The sequence below is a fragment of the Hippocampus guttulatus genome, chromosome 1, assembly GCF_054856545.1.
Source record: "Hippocampus guttulatus isolate MCC_2025c chromosome 1, RoL_Hgut_1.0, whole genome shotgun sequence".
In the NCBI taxonomy this organism is placed as follows: Eukaryota; Metazoa; Chordata; class Actinopteri; order Syngnathiformes; family Syngnathidae; genus Hippocampus; species Hippocampus guttulatus.
The window spans coordinates 35920882-35938886 of NC_141261.1; positions in this window are offsets into that span (position 1 = coordinate 35920882).

Here is an 18005-nt window from a genome sequence, read left to right on the forward strand (position 1 = left end):
GATATTATGGACTGTAGATGATGAAATCCCTAAATTCCTTGCAATTGTACATTGAGGAACATTGTCCTTACACTGTTCAACTATTTTCTCAAATAGTTGCTGACACAGAGGTGACTCTCACCCCATCTTTGCTCATGAATGAAAATCTCCTTTAATACCCATTCGTGGCACCCACCTGTTCCAATTAATCTGTTCACTTGTGGGACGATCCGAACAGGTGTTTGATGAGCATTCCTCAACTTTCTCCATTTTTCTTCTTTTTTTTTGCCATCTGTTCGAGAGCTTTTTGGGAATGTGTTGCAGCCATAAAATTTGAAGCTTGTGATTACTTGCTAAAAACAAGAAAAGCTTATCTGTTTGAACATGAAATATCTTGTCTTTTGTAGTAAATTCAATTTAATATAGGTTGAATATGATTTGCAAATCATTGTATTCTGTTTAAATGTATGTTTAACGCAACAAGCCAACTTCATTGGAATTGGGTTTGTGGAGGGGGACATTCTTTTGTGATTGAGTGAGCATCAACTTCAATAAATATTCTCTACTAACCATGCATGGTCATTCCTGCATATTGAACACTTGTTTTTTTAAGCACAAAGTCCAAACAGAAGTACAATGACCTTGTAAATATGTGAAAGTCGAGCCTCGTTTAGTAGCATTTTTTTCTTATTTGTTGTTCAATTTTAATTTCCGCAAGTGTTGGTACTTAATGGGCTATACCTCTTTGTTATATAAGGGTGAAATGTGTGTTATGACAGTAAAATTCCTTGAGTCCTTGAATGCACTTTTCATCCGTAACAAAAACCCAAGCTGGCCAAATCCCCCACCGGTTTTAAACAAAACTTCCCCACTGAGCATCTCATCATCCCCTAACAGGGCTGTTGAGTGATCCGTCCATGCATGCAAACTGGGTGTGCACTGGCAGTGTTGACCAGGATGACTATTCACATGACTTGTCAGGTGATTCATGCTGCCGGCTACCTGCCGTGCAGCTGGAGACTGTCTTGGACATAACGGTCTGGCGCAGGAGGTGAAAAAAAAAAACCTCTGGTTTTTGTACCGCAGAATGTAGTCAGATATCTCCAGACAGAACGCCCAAGGAGACTCTCAGGCTGGATTTATGCCTTTGGTGTTCATGCATGAATCTGAGTGAGTGTCTGTATAATTTTTGACTGTCGATATAGTTTACTTACCTTTCAAACAGCCCATATTATGGACCGTTGTGCTTACAGTACATTTAATGATCATACATTTCATTATAAGAACATTTCTGGGTACTTGAGGACACGGTAAAAAAGCATAGCCTAAATAGCAGATGATCAACAATGATAAACCAAGTATCCGAGCGTCTATTGATTTGAATATTGCTGCTGTAGATTGCGAATTTCTCCATTGTGAGACAAATAAAGGTGTTCTTATTCTATTTCTTAAGAGTGGGGAGTTACCACAGCGTTACCACATAGTCACCCAAATTTGTATTCAAGTGACATTCAACATGTCATAGTCCAGGGGTGGCCAACCCGCGGCTCACGAGCCGCATGCGGCTCTTTGGCTGGTTTAATGCGGCTCCCGGGCTCTCACACGACAAGCCTCAAAAACGCCTCGGCAGTGGCGATGCCATTCAAACAAGGCGCTAACTTCACAGAACGTACTCCGTCAGCCTATCATCAATCCCGTTACTTGATTGACATAGAGAGCAACCAATAAGATGACTGCATCACCGCTCATGCGCAAACAAGGCCGCTAAGCGTTAAGCTAGTCAGCGAATTACCTCTGATTTTAAGGCAGGGGTGCCCAATACGTCGATCAGAATCGACCGGGAGCCAGCGAACTGGTCCCAAGTCGACCGCAAGGGGTGGGAGGAGGAAATGCGTGGGAAAAAAAGATTTGTTTGTTTGTATCTTGAGTTTTCATTCATTTTCGGCCCGTTCCGACTGTTGCTCATTGTGGTGTGCGTGCATATGTGCGCGAGTGCACTGGTGGGCACCCGCATGAGTGCGTGCGTGCGAGCGCGCGCGCGCGTGTATACTTACACGTGCGCGTCGTTCGTGAGAAGTTGGTCGCTTCAAAAGTCGATCTTTGGCCAAAAAAGTATGTGTGTGTGTGTGTGTGTGTGTGTGCGCGTGTGTGTGTGTGTGCGCGTGCGTGTGTGTGTGTGTGTGTGTGCGCGTGCGTGTGTGTGTGTGTGCGCGCGTGCGTGCGTGTGTGTGCACGCGCGTGCGTGCGCGAGGAAGGGTATGATGTGGCTCTTTGCAGTAACACAGTACAAAAAATTGTCTCTTCGTCTCTGACTGATTGGCCACCCTTGCCATAGTCGATCCAAACCTTCACCAAGTCAAACTAAATATTTTTGTGAAAAAACACTTCAAGGCCATACATCTAAAACAATCAAATGGAAAACAGTATGTAGAGCGGTATCTGAGCCTAGTGGCTTGTGCTGCATGACGACATATCCTTACACTGGCGTACAACCTCGCTCATTCATCACTGTTCATAACCTCATTATAAACCGATGGCCCCCTGTAGCAAGGTACAAAAAATGTTGCTACCTAGAGACTTTACACGACTCTCTCTTATGCACCTGTAGAATTGCACCTGAGTCACTTTGCCGAGACTTTAGCCCAAGTATATGAGCTAAACCATCAGCCCCCCACTCCACCCCCAAAAAACAGCCAACTTGTTCTGTGAAAGGGAGATGTATTACTTGGGTTGCATGAGTCTGTGTTTTAGTCACGTGTGAATATACATCACAGCTCACACATGGTGCAGCTGGTCAAGGAATTGTGTGTGTGGGCCCCAAGACTTGGACAGTACGGAAATTAATGTGAATGACTTAATGTGAAGTCTGTCATGAGCGCACTGTTGATTCGACGGCATCAGCTGTGCCTCATCAAGGAAACCTTCACCGCCAGGCATTCCCTCTTCCGTCATGGCTGAACTCCGCCACTTGTATTCCAAGCGTTCCCTTGTGATCCTCTTGAAACTCATTTATCTCTATTTCAGCCACAACTCTATGCCGCTTTCTTTAATTCTTTTGCGATTGTTTCATTTCTATTCCATATTTGTTTTTTGTTTTTTTGCCTTTCTTTGGCTTCCCATCATTTCCTAGATTGCTTATCCTGTTCTGATTCACAGGAAAGCTGGAGCCTTTCTTACCTGGCTAAAGGTGACAGGTCAAGTACACCCTGTACTGATCACAGGTTGACACATAGAACCCGACTCCCATTCAGACATACATTCCTACCGATAGTATATTTTGAGTGTCCAAGTAATCTAGCATACATAATTTTGGACTGTGAGAGGAAAATGGAGAAACAGGAGAGAACCCACACCAGCACAGGCGGTACCAGACCCGTAACAGGTACAAACCGATGATTTTAAAACATGAAAACAGACACAGACTGTGTTTATTTTGCTTTCTCTTCACTCATCAGTTTGACTGGTGGTCTGAGATGCAATATGATACAGTTCATACAGCGGTGTTTTTGATTTTCTGTAAACATGACCTTGGTCTCTTTTGGCCATGAATTTTCTCACACAGCATTCCAGACACCCATTTTCCGAACCGCTTGATCCTCACTAGGGTCGCGGGGGTGCTGGAGCCTATCCCAGCCATCTTCGGGCAGTAGGCGGGGGACACCCTGAATCAGTTGCCAGCGAATCGCAGGGCACACAGAGACGAACAACCATCCACACCCACACTCACACCGAGGGACAATTTAGAGCGTCCAATCAGCCTGCCATGCATGTTTTTGGAATGTGGGAGGAAACCGGAGCACCCGGAGAAAACCCACGCAGGCCCGGGGAGAACATGCAAACTCCACACAGGGAGGGCGGAGCTGGAATCGAACCCGGTACCTCTGCACTGTGAAGCCGACGTGCTAACCACTGGACTACCGGGCCGCCCGCATTCCAGACAGATATTTCTTTTTCTTTATCTCCACATTGTGTTCTTTCCTGTCTGTCTTCCTTTCCTCTGTGAAGCCTGTGTATCATATAATCACAATCACTGGCTGTTAAATACAGTCAGTGAAACCTTGTGCAATCAGGATAGCTTAGTTAAAGTTAATAATAGGCAGGCAGCTGATGGGGGCCTGACCCTCACACAACATCATCCCGAATCAGATATTGATGTGGAAAAGGTAAATTAACACTTCCTCAGGGGAGAGGACCATTTGAAGGCTGTGGACAGCCCATTACCTGCAGTTTAATATTCATTTGTCACGTTAGAAGATAACCAACGTTTAAATGTGCCATTTTTTCCAGGATTACGAGGTGGTACTATTGTGTTGACAGAAATGTGTCGACTTAGGTGTTCTGTGTCAGGGGCTTCATTAAAACCCATGCATGGCATGCATAATTTTTTTTTTTTTGCAACACAATGCATGTCAAGTGTACATGATGTGTACCTGCATGGCACAAGGGTTTAAAGTCTATTTGGACAGCATTTTGCATTTATTTGTATTTTAATCAAGCGACTCAACTTCCTCTATACTTTCCATCCCTTCTGCCTTTGCTGTGTGTCTGCTGCTGCAGTGTGTTGTGGCAAACAGGCCCATGTATCATGCAATCCATTTCTCTTACCCAATTAAAGACACATTAGGCAGTCGTTTTGGGTAATTATTGCAAATGTTCCCGCCAAAAATAAAAACTGAAATTTAAAACTTAACTCCCCAGAACTTGCATCCATCCATCCATTCTACGATCCGCTTTATCCTCACAAGGGTTGTGGGCATGCTGGAGCCTATCCCAGCTTTCTTGGGGCAGTAGGCGGGGTACACGTAGATGAACAACCATGCACGCTGACACTGAGGAAAATTTTGAGTGTTCCGTTAACCTTCCATGCATGTTTTTGGAATGGGGAGGAAGCGCCAGTACCTGGAAAAACCCACACAGGCTCGGGGAGAACATGCAAACTCCACACAGGAAGGCCGGGTGTTCGAGTGGTTAGCGTGTCGACCTCACAGTGCAGAGGTACCGAGTTCGATTCCAGCTCTGGCCTTCCTGTGTGGAGTTTGCATGTTTCTTTGGGTACTCCGCTTTCCTCCCACATTCCAAAAACATGCATGGCAGGCTGATGAAACACTCTAAATTGTCCTGAGGTGTGAGTGTGAGTGTGGATGGTTGTTAGTCTCTTTCTGCCCTGCAATTGCCTGGCAACCTGTTGACGGTGCCCCTGGCCTGCGGCCCAAAAGGCAGCTGGAATAGGATTCAGGACGACCCGTGACCCTTGTGAGGATGAAGCGGATCAGAAAATGGATGAATGGATGTATGATGAAATAAAAGTCTTAAACTCACCAAGTCCCATTCAGCAATTGGTATCTCACCAAAGTAAGGACAGGTTGCAAAACACAGAAAAATAATTCCTTCTCAAAATAGGACTAAATAGTGAGGCTTCCCTATATTTTTCTCTTTTGTCTCACGGTCACACTAACATTTTGTCTTCATCAGCAAGAACAAAATAAAGAAAAAAGCTACTTGCCCTTCAAAAAAAAGTGCAAATGATTTAACTTGTGCACAGACCAAGCACTGAGTGGGATGGGGCACCTACTGGCAGAGCCCAGTCGTGAGCATGAGGACCCAAAGCCAGTTATAAACTATTATAACATTCCCTGTCAGTACAGCAAAACGTCAGAGGAGCATTAACCTGATGAACAATCTAAGGTCAGACAAAGGGGCTGTCCTTAACATATCCAACTTATTGATGATTTGTATCAACGGCCCTCCAACTCAAAATATACAAAGTGTTAGGGAGGGGCCAGTCAGGCAGCCTCTTCAGCCAGGGTGCTCTGCACCTCACACCTGATACTCGTCAGCTCATCACCCACCTGTTGCCAATCTGCTCGTTTGGACGGGTATAAATTGGCTCCCAAACCATTCCTCAGTGCAAGTTCGTGCTGTCACCACCTGTCGTGAGCTCTGTTGGCATCACCTAGTGATGGGTCCATAAGGCCTCATGAGGCGTGTCGACACAATGACACACTTTGTTGATACTGTGCTGATACTGTGTCGCTGACCACTGCCACCTGCTGGACCTTCAAAATCCCTGCAGCCAACCCACTTGACAGACTGAACAGACTGATTTGATGATGAAGTGTATACAATGCACTACCTCACTCTACCCACAATAGCCACAAGCGCCATTGTTTTTGTTGTTGTTTATGCTGTTTATATTGTCTATACTGTTCAGATTACATGTCTTTTTTATACAGTGTAGCTTCTATCCTTTCTTAGCTGTGTGTGTTTAATGCACAGCATGTTTGCATGCATATATGCACTGAGGATTGAGAGGAAGAAATTTCATCTATGCTGCATGTCATACATAAAGCATATTTGACAATAAAGATGACATTGACCCTTGACAATATCATTCACATCCATGCATTCATATTGTATCATTCAATGTGTTTCAATAATGTGAAAATCATGTGAATGAGGATGCTTGTGGGCTTTGTCTTCACAAATTTTGATTTAGAAAAATAAGATGCTCCAGTGTTTTAAATGTCAGTCTATTGCGTTGAATGCATGCTATTTCCCCTGTTGTGGAGAACACACACACACAATGGAATAAGACATGTCAAAAATCCGAGAGGCACTTGGTGAGACAAGGAGATTTTAATAAATACCTTATTCTCCAAAAGGAGATCAAAATGGCTCTACACGGCGGACAATTTGTGTTTGTCCGGAAGCTGCTCCATAATTGCACATACTGTAGCAACGTCACTCGAGTGAAGCGTGGCTCAGCAGTCGATAGTCTGCTGCTCTCTGCTGTGCGCGCGTGAGCGCGAGCACGTACTCGCGACGCCGACCCAACCCACGCCACATATTAAGCTTTGAACTACGACAACAGCTGAGCTAGCCTAGCCGATGTAATGATGGTCAGCAGACAAGGTTTACGTTTTATGTGACTTTTAATAACAACGTGGCAGAGTCATCAAACATGCGGTGTACTACTTGCAGTCGCTTTCTGGAACTCCCCCGTATAGGCGGGACCTCTCAATCAACTGGAGTATGACGTACAGTACAAACGTTCATAAAGCACTTCTCATATAATAATAGCCTATTATATGAAAGCCGACATGACGCTCGAAGTCAGACGGACACATTTTTTCTGATCATCAGTGTGTTTTCCGTATTGCCCAACATATACTTTTATTCGAGCGAGGGTGAGGTCTGGCTTGTTTCGGCAGTCGGCATCGTGTCGCCAGACGCACTTCCTTAGATACACTGTGCGGGCTTTTGCTGCGTCAACGCCCCCTGCACTGAGTTGACGCCCCCTGGGCTAAGTGGCGCAGCCTGGACTGTGTCGACGCAGCCGATGTAGTCTAAATGATTTGGTTCAATGATTTGTTGTTTACGATGATACTAATGCAGCGTGTTATACCGGAGACAAATTCCTTGTGTGTTCTACATACTTGGCCAATAAAGATGATTCTGATTCTGATGATTCTGATTCTGATTCTGATTCTAAACTGCGGCGGTGCAGTTCACGTGTCAATCACGTGACGTAATGAAGCAGCACATGCACCAACACGTGGTTTGCTCTGTGAGCCCGGCGCATGCGTCAACGCATCGGGGTCGCTGGACCCATCACTAGCATCACCTGCAGTTTTCGTTTCCTGTGTGGGCATTTCCCTGTGGACTCCTCGTGCTTCCCCCTGAACTTTTAAGTAAGTCCCAGGTTTTTCCCTGAGTGAGGTTTTAGGTTCTTGTGTCGACATTTCCCTGTGGATTCTTCGTGCTTCTCCCTGAGTGACATTGCACAGACTCTAATAAACCACGCCAAGTGTTGGCTTCCACCATACCTGCCTGTTGTCGTGCAATTAGAGTCACATACAAACCCTGACAAGTTTTGCTAATCCAGCTGCAGGGCTGTGCACCTTTTGGATCTCAAAGGGTCCAACAAACCGGGGATTGAGTTTCTTGGCACCTGACTGAAGCGGAAGATCCTTGAAAGACAGCCACACTTTCTGCCCTGGTTGGTACACCGGTGCTGGACAGCGACGACGGTTGGCACCTTGATTGGAATGTTCCGTCGCTCGGAGGAGGGCGGTTCGGTCGACCTCCCAGACACTGCGACAGCGGTCCAGGTGGCTTTGCACTGAAGGAACTGCCACTTCAGACTCCTGTGTAGAGAACATGGGTGGCTGGTAACCCAGAGAAATCTCGAAAGGTGAGAGCCCAGTGGCGGAGCAGACCAGGGAGTTGACTGCATATTCGACCCAGGGGAGAAACCGGCACCAGGAGGCAGGCTTTTTCGCAGCGACACAACGGAGGGCAGACTACATGCTCTGGTTCATCCTCTCAGTTTGCCCGTTAGCCTGGGGGTGATATGCTGGGGAGAGACTAACAGAAGCGCCCAACCCCTTGCAAAATGCCTGCCACACACGGGAGAGGAATTGAGGTCCTCAATCCAAGACAATGTCCCTGGGAAGGCCATGCAGGCGGAACACATGGGCCATAAGGAGCTCAGCAGTCTCGGAGGCTGATGGGAGTTTAGGCAGTGTCACTAGCTGAACTCCCTTGCTGAAACGGTAAACCACCGTTAGGATCACAGTGTTACCCTGAGAAGGAGGAAGTCCAGACACAAAGTCCAATGCCACATGGGACCAGGTCCAAGCGGGTGTAAGAAGGGGCTGCAGGGGCCTGGTGAGAAGCCTTACTGCGCAGACTGTGCAGGCCCTGACAAACTCCTTAACATCTTTCCTCATGGTGGGCCACCAGAACCTCCAAGCCAGGAAGGTGAAGGTACGTACGATGGACACCTGGGTGGAAAGCAAATCGGCTAGCGTGGCCCCACTGGAGTACCCGAGAGCGAACAGGGTTCGGAACAAACAGCCGGCGAGGAGGGACGTTGCCTTACGCTCCAATCCAGCTCCAAGCAACTCAGCACTGACAGAATGCCCTTGTCTGTCAAAAAGCATAATGGCAGCTTGAAGGCGGGAAAAAAAGAAGTCGCATCACAGTTACATCATTTGGGAAATGTGTATTGGTTAGCGACAAATATCAAAATTAATTGGTTGTGGGTACTTTTCCAAAAATATTTGGATTTTGTGGCAGGGGTTGGGAGGTGGGGGAGTTTGCAGGAAGCGTGTGTGTGTGTGTGTTTTACAGTATTCTGAATAAGAGAGGAGGGTTTAGCTCATTTCCTACCATAGCCCGGTCCCTACCTTAGATTATATTGGTGATTTCCACATTATTAAAGACGACAGTCCTCTTTTTGTTTTATTCTTCATTTAAAAATAGAGCACTTATCTTCATGCGGGTTGTGGGTGTTGATGGATCCTACCCCAGCTGGCTTTGGGCAGCTGATGGGGTACACCCTCAACTGATTGCCATCAAATCGTAAGCTTAAGGGAAGTTGTACTTGAATTGTTGATTTCATAGTTTGTCTAGTCTGGCCCCTGCTATCCGTTGTGGCGTGACACTTGTCAGAGCTTTTCTTGCAGCCTTGCCATCAACTTCCCTCAGTGGTCCATTCCCTGTCTGTCCAAGGATTGTTTTTATGGCATATGATTCGTGATTCTCGCTTCTGATGACCTCCTCTGGTTCAATTTCGTTCGAAACATTGGTCCCAGTGAATAGGTCTATGGCTGCATTGAGGTTGGGGATTTGCACCCGCTATAGATGAGGCCATCTGTCAATGTCCTTTTGATGTGGAACATATCTCTCAGTAACCGAGAAAGCTTCTTGCAATAACACTTCAGGTTATCCTATGAAGTTGCAGCTCTCCAGGTGGCTAAATTTGCTATGACATATCTGGAAACTGTCCTTTGGCCTCCCGTGGTTGTAAGAAGAATGTCAAATTTTCTTCGATGCAGACTGAGCTCATCCATAAGATTCTCTATTCAAAAAGTCTCTGTGCTGTCCGGATCTAGCAACGCATATGAAGCAAACACCTTGTTCCTCTCTTGGCTTTTTTTTGGACTGGAACAATGACAAAGATGTGGTTTGTAATGCAGGGCCCACTGTCGCCCTTGCTTACTTTTGGAATTACCCTAATCAGTAGAAGCCAGGACACCCAACATCTACACCCGCATTCATCCTTATTTGCATACCTCATCTAAACATAATGTACTGAGACTTAATGTACTGTATATTTTTGCAAAACTGAGATTTAGGGTTGTTGGGAGAAGTCATGTGATTTGTGATATTAGTACAATCTAAATCATGAATTTATTATAAACGCATCACTTTTCTACACTCATTCCTTCAATTCCCTCTTAGGCTAATCTATGAAGCACGAAGAGGACACCACACCATTCCCACTACCCTTAGTTTCAGTCATGTGACCGAGGGTGCACATTTGCAAGTTCTACCACAGTTTGAAGCAGACTACAGCTGCAGCTATTGGATATTTTGGTATTAGGATATCCTGCTGACATATTTATCAAATAATTGGGTATTCAAATAAAACCTTTTTTTTTGTCCTGGTTAAATTACCGAAGACAAAAAAACAAAAACAACAACAACAACAAAAATCTCTTGATAATGGAGGCTGGTCCAACTGGTTTTCATTTTTAGGTATTCAACATTTTACACTTAAATGTAAACTGTGCATAGCACCACACTATTTTACTCTGAAGAAACATGAGATTGTTGACAAATCACTCCCCATTGTTTTTGGTCTATTATTGCCACTTTTCCATCGCCCCAAACAGCCCCACACCACTCCGCGATGCCAGGCACCACACCAAACGGCCTTCAGTTTTTTTCCATTATAACAGGCACTCGGTGGGATGGGGCCGGGATCAACTGAACAGTGCAAGCTTGCGTGGCTGTTTATGGAACAGTTGAGAGCGAAAAGAAGAATCTCAAATGTAATGAGCATAAGGAACGAGTACCACAAATAAAGCCATCTCCGCAGTGCGACTCCCGTCTCTCTGTTGTTTGTTTGGCAACTGACTCCCATGATTGCTGGCAATGGACGACAGCTGTGGACTTACATATAATGGGCTGTCACTTGTCTAGCGCTTTTCAACCTCGGGTACTCAAAACGCTTCATATTGTTACTTTTGTGACTGACTGACACAGCATCAAGAGCAAGTGGGGGTTTAGTATCTTGCTCAAGGACACTTCAACCTGGTTACAAAGGTGGGGGATGGAACCACCAACCCAAAAATAGAAAAGTGGAAGACCATATGACAGAGAGGCAGAGCAGGCAGAACGGCGCTGACCAAAAAAAGTCCTGTCTGCCATTGTCAGTCCGTCATTTTTTTCAAGCCTAATCAAACTGTAATCGTCAATCGGTCAATCCATCGTGTTATTTTAACTGCGATTCCATCATTGCTTCCACCAGTCCTATTGTCAGTCGTCAGTAAAATGGGGGCCCAACGTGACGCACTGAGAGGTCAGTCAGAGTTGACTCGGTTAGTGTCGATTACATTGATGGATGAAAACCCACTTCCGTCAGTGCCCCGTCCATCTTTTTTTTTTTGTCATAACTTGTCATTCATCAGAAAACAGGGCGGCCATCAGTGGCAGAGTGACAGAACTTATGTCAGTCCGACAGAATGCCCACCTCTGAACTTGAATGTTTTAAACCAAACTTCCCGCTCAAAACAGTATTTTTAATCTCATTGATCATCTGCTACTCATTGACCTTGTCCTTAAGGATCCTTCAAAGGTTCTCAATAGAGTTGATGGTCACGGGAGGATCGGGGCCACACACAGACACACACACACACACACACACAGACACACACACACACACACATTTCTCTCCTTTTATGTTCATAGCAGCCCATGATGCAGACGAATTTCTTGCGGCATAAGCTAAATAAGCTGAACCATCATACGTAAAGAAGACTTTGTTTGGCAAAGGTCTGTTCCTAATTTTCTACCATGGAAGACATGAGTCAGAAACGCCACATACAGTTTCGAGGTTATTTTCACACATTCAGGGTCTCGAAAGGGGCCAACCAGTTCTTTCCCCTGCCTGATTCTGGCTCAAAACCTGACTCTGCTACCTCCCTGCTGATGTTGCAACCCTGTTGAGACATGGTGGCCCCCATTGGCTATGCAGTCTCCCATCCATCTTGACCATCCAGGTTTGCATGGCGCCCATCAGTGGATAATCTCATGCTGCAATGAATACCTCTGCATCTTTGGCTGGCAAGGGGTGAAAGTCATTGTGTGGCCCCATCCTCTCCTGACCTCAAACCCTATTCACAACCATTTGAGCATCATCAGGCAAAGATGTGTGATAATGTGTGTTGAGTTTATTACATCTCTTAAAAGGCGGACGACTGATGTGATGTGCACTGCCAGCCAGACGGGCATCCTTCAGAGACTTGCTTGCAGAAGCAGCGCCTCATCTTTAGGTGTCTTGTTCACATTTAAAGGCTGCAACCAGAAATGCAGTTCAGTACAGACCTTCACAGATCAAACGTGGGGGATCTGCTGTCTTCCTTCATGCGTTTCTGGCCTCCACAGGGAAAAACATGCTGGGAAACATTGGTGAATATTGACATCAAAAGCATTCTTTTTTTTCCAATCAATGTAATTTATACAATATCCACATTGAAAATTTAAATGTTAAGTAAATGCCTGATAAGTTATCACATTAACAATAATCATGACATTCATAGTTGTGATTCGGCTGTGTGTATTAAGGGTGTGGAAAATAATCGATATTAATCGATGCATCGATGCGCACGTGCGCGATGCGAGTGCATCGGCTCATTCACTGGGTATGACGCAATTGACGGGTGAAATCTAGATTCATCACGATGCATTGGTGGGTATCGGTAAAATCCGATTCAAGCACCGTTTTATTCATGTTAAACGTCACCTATCTGCCCTTTCCTAGGCGCAATGAATGCACCATCATTATTTTGCATTTTGTGTTGAATACGGACGGAAGCCGTGAGTCACATACGGTGCAGTACACTACTAGCGAAACACTATGGAAGTTCGCGCAAGCAGCAGCGAGGAAACTACTATATTTAATGCACCCGCAACATTCAGATCTTATGTTAGGAAATACTACGGCTTCGAAAAGAAAGACGGAAAGCTTGATAAAAACCTCCGTAATTTGCAAAGAATGTCACACTACGAAGCCATACAACGGCAGCACCACAAATATGCAGACCACTTAAAACAGTGGTCACCAAACTACGGCCCGCGGGCCGGATCTGGCCCCCCTGAACAATACCAGAGAGTCTTTTGATTTATTTTTCATCTATGTATATTTGTATTTTATCATAAAATTTGGCTTTTGCAATAAAATATTCCTTAGTTATGAACTATTTTCATGATTAACTATTAGCTAGTAACAATTTCATAAACACTTATAGCGTGACATTTGTTCCATCCTTCTGCGGTCTGTGCCGTTATCTGGCAACCCCAGAAAAAAAAATCCTAAACCCGTCCCTCTCAAAGAGAATGTAATCATGGCGAAAAGGTGAGGTAAGAGAAAAAAAATTATTCAGAATACAGGGAATTTAACCCAAAATGGAGAAACTATTTTTTTTTTCAATGCAAAGAAACGATTGTCTGTCTCATCTGTCGGTGGCGGTATTCAAAGAATACAATCTGCGGAGACACTATGAATCCCGTCACAACAACAAGTACGATTTTTTGCATGGGCAAATGAGAGCAGACAAACTGTCAACGCTAAAAAGAGGAACGTTAGCTCAGCAAAATACATTTGTACGCCAAGCTCAGCTGAACCAGCCATCTGTTCGGGCTAGCTTTCGGTTTGCTCAACTGATAGCAAGCAGCGGTAAGGAGAGTTTGTCAAGAAATGCATGAAGGCTGTCGCGGAGGTGGTGTGTCCCGAGAAGAAAGACGTCTTTAATACCGCGAGTGTATCAAAAAAGTTATTTGATTTTGTCTGGGTTTCTGGGAAACAATACATTTTTACGTCTAGGTACTCTTGCAGTCACACTTTTGCTGTTACAAACTGACCCCGGCCCCCCCATCAGAGAAGCGAAAAGTTATGTGGCCCTCACAGGAAAAAGTTTGGGGACCACTGACTTAAAACGATGGCACCACATCACCGACAAGTTTCCCGCCCCCTCCCCACCTCCCTGTCCAGTTCCTCGTTGGACACCGGAGAAACTCTTGGCAAACCAGGTCAGGATCAGAAAAAAATCGCCTCTTATTTTGGGGGGCCCCTTGCAGCTCACTGTGACCGCGCAAGGAAAAACTATATATGGATGACTCTTTTGGACATTTCATTTTGACACTCAGTGAGAGTGGTCTGTGTACGCTACAATACACACAGCAGCTTTGAGGCTGTGACTGCCACATTGTTTCAATTGTATTTTTTTTTCTGTCCTATGGAGATGGATATTTCATATAAGACACTCAGTGAGAGTAGTCTGTTTGTGTTTACACTACAGCAACAGCTGTGAGTCTCAGGTGCCAAATTGTTTACATTTTCTTTGCACAAAACCCAATTGTGAAAGGGCTTAAATAAGTTGTTTTACACGTTCTACTGTTTATAAGGAATAAAGTGGTATACTTTTTGCAATACCATACTGAATTCCATCTTTTTTAAACTTTTTTTCTTTGCGTATTTGCATCATGTTTAATTGCACAATATCACAACAAATTGCATTGTATCATATCGGATCGCATTGATTTGAACTGAATGTGTATCGCGTCGTATCACATCGTGAAGACAGTGAAACGTATCGCATCGTGTCGCCAGAAAATTCCATGTATCGTTTAAGTATCGCATCGCTGGTAGTGCATCGAGATGTGTATCGAATCGTCCTCAGTGCTGAGATTCACATCCCTGGTGTGTATAGATGTTAATAATGGAAATATCAATGCTATCTGATTCTCTGAAGAAAAAAAAGCCGGTGAAGTGACAAACTAATGACTTGCGGATCTATGGCGTAGCATGTGCTGTAACATGGCTTTGTTATAAAAATGCCATATGGCGTTGTTAAGTATTTCCATAATATTGATAATACTTTCACCCATTTCAGGTTTTATATTCTTCCGTCATGAAAAAAAAAGACATTTACAGTGGCAGTGGCTGGTGAATGCGAGCCACCTAAATAAGTCTAGGAAAAGCTCTCCGGCCGAACTCAGATCAAATTTCTGTTCACATGTATACATATGACCTAAATCATATTTTGAAAATATTTGAAGGAAAGTCGCAATATTTTTTTTGTTTATGAACGGGAGCCGGCTCCCAACGGTGACTCTTCATAGGCAATGATTTACGATGATTCTGATTCTGATTCTGATTCACAGATTGAAGCTAATGCTAACTAGTGTTCGTATCTTGTCACGTTGACAGCATCTCTGTGGCCAACTAAACTTTTACCATATGACCAGTTCATTGCAACATTCACTCATTCATCCATTGCATCAGTGCTACAACAAAACAGAGTTTGTTTTGTGACAGAACAAAACAACTTACTCTAATTTTGTTAGCGGTATCCTCCTTGTTGCAGTCCGGGGATGACTGCCCAGTGTGTTTGGCGTGATCCTAGATTAATAATAATAATAATACATTTTTATTTGTAAGAAACTTTCACAGCACTCAAGGACACTTTACAACCAAGAGCAAACAATAAAACCACAGATAATATTATAAATAAAAGAAGAGATAGATTTAAGTCATATATGCAAGTCTGAATAAGTGGGTTTTGAGCTGGGTGTGACCGTATCCTTTCGACTTACCAAAGCAGTAAAATTGTCCTTCAGCCATGAGTCTCATTTCTTTGTCCTTCCCTCACCCATTAACCATTTTTGGTCGGAAAATGTTGCACGCTTCTCTTTTTTTCTCGTTTGTTTGTTTGTGATTCCTTATTCTTTTTGTTTATTCTTTTGGTGTGTGTGTGTGTGTGTGTCTGTGTGTGATTTGCATTTCAGGGCCAACGTAGTTTGGGGTTAATGGTAAAGCGGCATAGTAAGGGTAGATGTTAAATATCTGCAAAACGGTTTAGCTCCTATCTTAGTGAGATGTTTGGGACAAGAGTCACATGTATGTACAGCAACAGCAAAAACACTTGTGACTTCTACTGGTGACTTCTTCGACTACAAATTGTCGTTTCTACAGGTAGAAACAGGTAAGTGGTTAACTTTGCTTCAACTATCAATATGTTTTCCGCACCTACATCATTTTTGCTACAAATAAAAATTTACAAAGTACTTTTTTTGCTGATAAAAGTTATTTCAACAGCGACAAATGTAATTTTTTTCATACAAGTGCTGTTTGCTACAGCTGCTAAATTATGTGTTGCTACAACTAAAAATGTATTACATTTCCATTGTACAAGAACAAGTTGGCATGAACTTCATATCCAGCTGGGTTATACGAAAAGCCAGCAAACATGTTTTGAAAATTATACCTGTCCAAACAACTTAAGAAAGGTTTTTGCCAAACACGTCCTCATGATCAAATTTTATGTTAGCAAACAAATGTTTCAAGTGTAGACATTGCAAGGCGCAATAGGAAGTGGGGTGTGGATTACTGGTACTGTATAATCACATGCAAAAAGACTTTTTTTTCCTGTAAATGATTTCAGAAAAGTGGATAGAAAGTAATCCATTTCATTGACGCGCAACCTTAGAGGCTCACTGGGACTCAACAGGCACACAAAACCGGTATGTTTAATATAAGGATTGGCAGTTAAGTTTGCTTTATTACATTTATAATAATCACATGGGAAATGATCTCGGGAAAGAAATGTCTTGAAGAATGTGATCATGTACAGTATGTAATCTTAAGAAAATGTTTTAACTTGTTCCAAGAAAGAGATTTGATTTCACAGAGCAAGTAACAGAAGAAATGTCAAATATTGAGAAATGTCACAAAATCAATACCGGTATTTAATTGGACCTTTTATTGCCTTGTTTTTTCATTCTAGCGCTATCTAAAGATATAATGATTACACATTTCTATTATTGAAATCAACCAGCAATCTGAGGCTGTTACATTTACTGTTGAAGTTTCAATGGAAATAAAATGCCCAAATGAATGGTGTCAGATTTTAGCTGAAAGTAGAATTGGACAGTCACTTTGGTTAAAAACAATACTGAATATAACGTAAGGGTCATGGAAGGGATCATTCCTAAAATGTCGATGAAGAACCATCAGGAGCAAATACAGTCACTGCTGCACCACAAGCCTCAGGGGCGTTGAGTACCGTGTGCATGATTTAGCGATTCTTGTTTTAACTGAATTATATATATTTAATTGATGAAAGATGAAGTTGGATCCAGCCATGAATTTTAACTTGGGCCCCCCAAAAATTATATGGCACATTAAGGACTGACAACTTCATGTTTCAACATACGGTATTTTATGGCATTACATTCGAATGTAAAATACTGCTTCTTCACAGATGCTGACTTTAAGAGGGTTTTGTCAGATTTTCAAAGATTAGTTTTACTTTTTTTTTCATAATGCCCACCATTGTTGTAAAGATACTAATTACAAGGTCCATAAAAGCAAACAGTGGTGTTGCAGGCTTTGCCTGGTCTCCATCACACACTGTGGCACAGCACATTTACAGGAGCCACATATTTGTCCGTGCAAAACAATGATGAACTGCATCTTAATGTTGGGTTTTTATATGTCTCCTGGGGGAAGCCTCATGCAGTATGTACAATTGAATAAACTTGTAGCAGACGTGTGCACATTTTCAGCATGACGTCTCTGATCCACTGGTGAAAGGACACTTTGATCCTCTCCTCTTTCATCTATAAACTGCTTCAGACAACAAGTGTATGCAGAAAAGTGGTGAAGATTGCACGACTGTCTGTGTCCTATGTGTTGTGTTGTGTTATTTTTGTTATTTTGACTTCAAAATGGCGCCGCGAGAGTGGCTGCCTTTCCAGCAGCTCCTATATTTTGTTGTTCTACTTCTTCCTTTGATAACTTTGCTACTGTGAATTGGGAATTTCTCCATTGCGAGACTAATAAAGGTTTTCTTATCTTATCTTATGAGACTTTGCTGGACTTTCGACAAAACTTGTTGTGTATTGGAGATTGTTGTGGATATTTTTCTGCACAGAGGTATGTGTAAGTGAACTGT